We start from the raw sequence: 4384 nt of genomic DNA on the forward strand, positions 1-4384 counted from the left end.
AAGAAAGGTATTCAGAGGAAGAGTACCTTGCCTACCTGAAGAGGTTTAGAGTATATCTTGTTGAAGTCTGTCCAAAAGTACAATTCACTGAAGCTGTGGTAGTAGTCCAAAATACTGAAGCTGTGGTGGTATGTCTGGTTGTGAGTTGATTCAACTTTGCAGTTGCCCAAATAAAGTGAACTACTGTGGGACAAAGGTGACTGTTCTCATGGTGAAGCAAGTAGAACTGTAGTTGTAGAAGTGGATGCAGCAGCACTAAGAAGTCACCCTGACCAACATAATTGTGTATACCATAACCCTAACTGTTAATCAAGACCTGTGTATCATTGGCAATGTGGACATTACATTTTCTTTTAAGTTGTGGCAAATCTTCTTAAAGGGATGCCAAAACAGTGTGACCAGGATTACCATTGGGGACATTTTGCTGGAAGTGGAAAGTACATATTGCACCCAAGAGAGCAGATTGATGCCAGTGGAGCTTTGGTTAATTAACTTTTACTTTGAAACATTCAGAACTGATTCAAGAAATGAACATTTGCCAAAGTGACTTTGAATCCTGGGGAAGGGAAATCCCAGGACATTAGAAGGTCATCTAGCAAATGTGGATATTATTCATGTTATGTTGAATTGCCACATCTTTTCTTTGTGTTTATTTTTTAGCGTGAGGCCATTTATCCTGTGTTAGAGTGTATTCCCTTAGATTTTAGAATAGGCAGGGAATTCCTCAGCAGAGTAGGGCCAGTGAGGCATTTTTACATATTTTCTTTAATTATAAATATGGCATACTTTGAGAAATTCTCAAGCAGTTGTCTGTTACTGACTGCTCCCTTTTTGGACGGCTACTATTTCAGTAGTTATAAGCAGCCCTTTTTGCCTGCAGCATTTCTTTTCTTTTCTTAGCAAAAGAATTTGTCACATGCCAAATGTCAAATTGATGCCTGATATGTGGGAACCCCTCTTGCATGACCTTGGCAATAGTGCATCTTCATCTGTGGCTATTACAAGCAATAAGAGACAGTGGTTATATTTATAGTAAGAGGTTTCCAAAAGGAACTCTAGGACAAAGAATGTACAAACGCACAGACCAGGAAAGGCTGAAGTGTTCGTCCTCAGAGCTTCCTTGAATGGTCAGGTTTGTTACAATTACTTGTCTTTCAAAATGTATCAAATGTTTGCAACAACTGTTACCCATGGTCAATGTGTTGCATTTCATTAACTTTAAAAATTCACTCATGTTAAATACAAAAGTCGACAATTTTGCCTCACACAACAAGGCAGTCCTGATATTTTACAGAACGCGTTACTAAAGAGCCATAACTTTATAACACAAACATTTTGGTTTATTATGAACTGAGAAGCCCTCTAAGGACCTCTTTATTTGTTTATAGAGATATAACTATGGATGCCTAGTCCGTAGATGTCTTGAAAGGGACAGATACTTGCACATTGAGCCAATACTCTTATTGGTGATTTAGTATGACCCCTTTTAAGAAGTCTCATTATTTATTTATAGAGACATTTCACTGTGAACACAGACCATTGAACTATTAAGACTGTAGTTTACAATCATCCTAGCTTTAGATGGTGAGTGTGCCTATCTAGAATTTTTCTCCTCAAACACCTTTTGATTTTATTGATATAGAATATCATTTAAGGCATTATATCCTGAAACATTGTTATTTCAGATTCATTCTGAACTCAACATAACGCCAATTTCTTTTTGAGCCCTTTGTGATATTAACCAAATTCGACAAAGCATTATCTTTTCATATATACCCTCTTGGGCAAGAGGTAAGCTCTTAGCTTCTATGTTATCCTTCCAGTCAGAATACTGTCTATAATCTAAACTGATTGAATGATGTATAAATAAATCCACCACCTCTTTTTATCGATAGGTGATGTTTTAAGAACAGAACTACTTATCCGTCCCAAGAGAAGTTATCCTGTGGATGGGAATATCTTAAGAGTCAGCAGGGTGAATACAAATACAACAAGAGAATTGTTAAAATAGAAATATTGACTTTATTCTTCACTTATTCTTTAGATTTATCATGAATTTTGAATACAGCACACACATAATTTTGGTCCTGATGAGGGTTTTCACCAAAACGAGTAGAGCTCCTCTTTTTAATGTTTATTAACAATGAATATGCATTCAACTTTCAGCATTACTATTTCAAAATTATGTACATGCTTTGTTTGAAGCACATTTGTTACTTGAACTTTCGCCTGACTTTCATCGGTACTAACGGTGTGCAGGGGATGGGAGTGTCCCACCTTAAAGGACACTGTATTTGTCTCTTTGATGTACATATATAGACACACATACTTTTTGTCTTTGTCAATATGTAATCATTTTAAAAAGTCCTCAACTAGTCTGTTAAATTCTTCTGGAAAGCGCAAATGTACGTTGTGTTTTCCCTTCGGCATCAGATGCAATCTTGATCCTTGTATCTCTTTGTGTAGGAATTCTGCAAGATTTTGTGGCACCACCGAATCCTTCTGCCCATGAATTATGAATGTTGGGCACTGGATGAGTGGCAGCATATGGCTGCAAATATTACCTTTGGGATTCTTAACAAAGCAAGCAAGTTTTCCCCCAAATTCTTGAAAGTGTCTATAGAAGTACTCAAGGCCATACAATTGTTCAAGTGGTTTCTTTATGCTATCACTCATTTTGGAAAAATCGTGCAATTTATTCCACTGCTTATGTTCCTCATCTGTTATAAAGGAAAATGCCCCCCAAATAACCAGCTTGTGTATTAGGTCAGGGTATTTTGCGGCTGCTATGAGGGCTATTATGCCACCAGCGCTCCACCCCAGCATAGAGAACCTCTTGAACTTCAAGGCCTGCATCAGATCCACAGCATCCTTTGCATCCCTTTCAAAGAAATCTGGTGGATAATCCCGACATGGAGGAATGGAGCGGCCTTGGCCCCGTGGATCCCAGGCCACCACCGTGAAGAGCTCTTTATTTAGAAACTTCAGCTGTGGTCCAAAGTCTGTTTCTCCACTACCCATCACACCTGGGACGAGAAGGATGGCATGATTCCCCTGCCCTGTGAGCTGATAATGAAGGTGTGCCCCGTTCACTTTAACTTTAGCAGAGGTCACAGAAGAGCAGTAAGACATTGATGGTTTCAATGGCATTAGCAATGCATTTTTGACAGATCTAGCAATGCGCCACAAGGGACAGTGTCTCCTCAACAGAGCCATAGTCACAGTGGTAGAGAGATCTGAAACAGAGTAGGGAAAAGTGTCAGAGTGTCCTAAAGTACAGCAACCGAGAGGGGCACTGCAGAAGGGTCTTCTGCTGGCAATTGGGGAAATGCTGTTTAAAGGTTCTTACTATGAGAGCAGGTTCAGCGAGTAGAATTAGATTTCTCAATTGTACAAAAACACAGCAGTATAAGCTCAGATACAAGGGCAGAGAAACCTGACACAAGGGCCCAGTTATAGCAAAATGGAGTAGATAAGGTTCCAGAGAAGCTTATTTAGTGGCACAGAGGTGCAGTAATGGAGACCTGGCGTGGGGTATTGCTCGGAATTACTAGTGATTGATGTCGAGACATAGACACAAGGGAAGCAATAGAAGAGGGTTGAAGGACTAGTGAGGAGGTGCAGAGGAATGTACTGAGAAAAGTGTCCAGAAAAGTCTTGAGTCTTTGGACCAAATGTTCAATATTTCATAAAAATTGTTTTCCTCCTGTGAGACCTTGTTGACTAAGGGAGATCGAGCCCAGTGCTGTAAGTATGATGTTTCAATTCAAGCCCCACTTTGTCTCCATCGGTGATGTGGGGCTGTGAGATACACGCAGATGGCTGTCTTCTGGTCCTTTCTGCAGATGGCACTCCTGCTTAGATTTTCTCTGTATGTTCTCAGTAGTCATAAATTAAAGAGAGACAAACTACTTCTGAGCTTCTGCTAGTCCCGTCCTTGCAACTGTATACTCATGCTGGCTACACTGCGGAAAAACATGTGTTTGTAGATCTGTTGATTCAAAAGATCACTGGAAAAGAAGAAAAGAAAAGCAATTGAATTACAATGAATCTTCAAAACCAACATGGATATTTTATGCACAAAAATCAACCTTGCCGGGAACCATAGTAAACATTAGGCCCTTGGCATAGCCTGTTGCCTTGCCCCAGGAAAGTGAACATAGAAAATGCTCCATTTGAGCCTCACTTTGAATATATCATGCACACCTGGCACTGTTGGTATATTCGCTCTGCGTGGGGAAGTCAATATTCCAACAGTGCCAGCTGGCCTTTTCCATAGAAAGCATTACACGTTATATCATATTATTCAACATTGGCCTAGGAACAGTGCACATGCAAACAATGCCTGCTAAGCGAACAAGGTGCCTGGAGCATGGCACTGGGT

General features: G+C 40.0%; 1 pseudogene; it reads right to left on the reverse strand.

Moving 5' to 3' along the window:
* Positions 1–2352: 2352 nt before the first annotated feature.
* LOC138514473 (valacyclovir hydrolase pseudogene) lies at positions 2353–3216 on the reverse strand (annotated as a pseudogene).
* Positions 3217–4384: the final 1168 nt, after the last annotated feature.

The sequence above is a fragment of the Ambystoma mexicanum genome, chromosome 12 (genome assembly GCF_040938575.1).
Source record: "Ambystoma mexicanum isolate Mex_15411 chromosome 12, UKY_AmexF1_1, whole genome shotgun sequence".
Lineage (NCBI taxonomy): Eukaryota > Metazoa > Chordata > Amphibia > Caudata > Ambystomatidae > Ambystoma > Ambystoma mexicanum.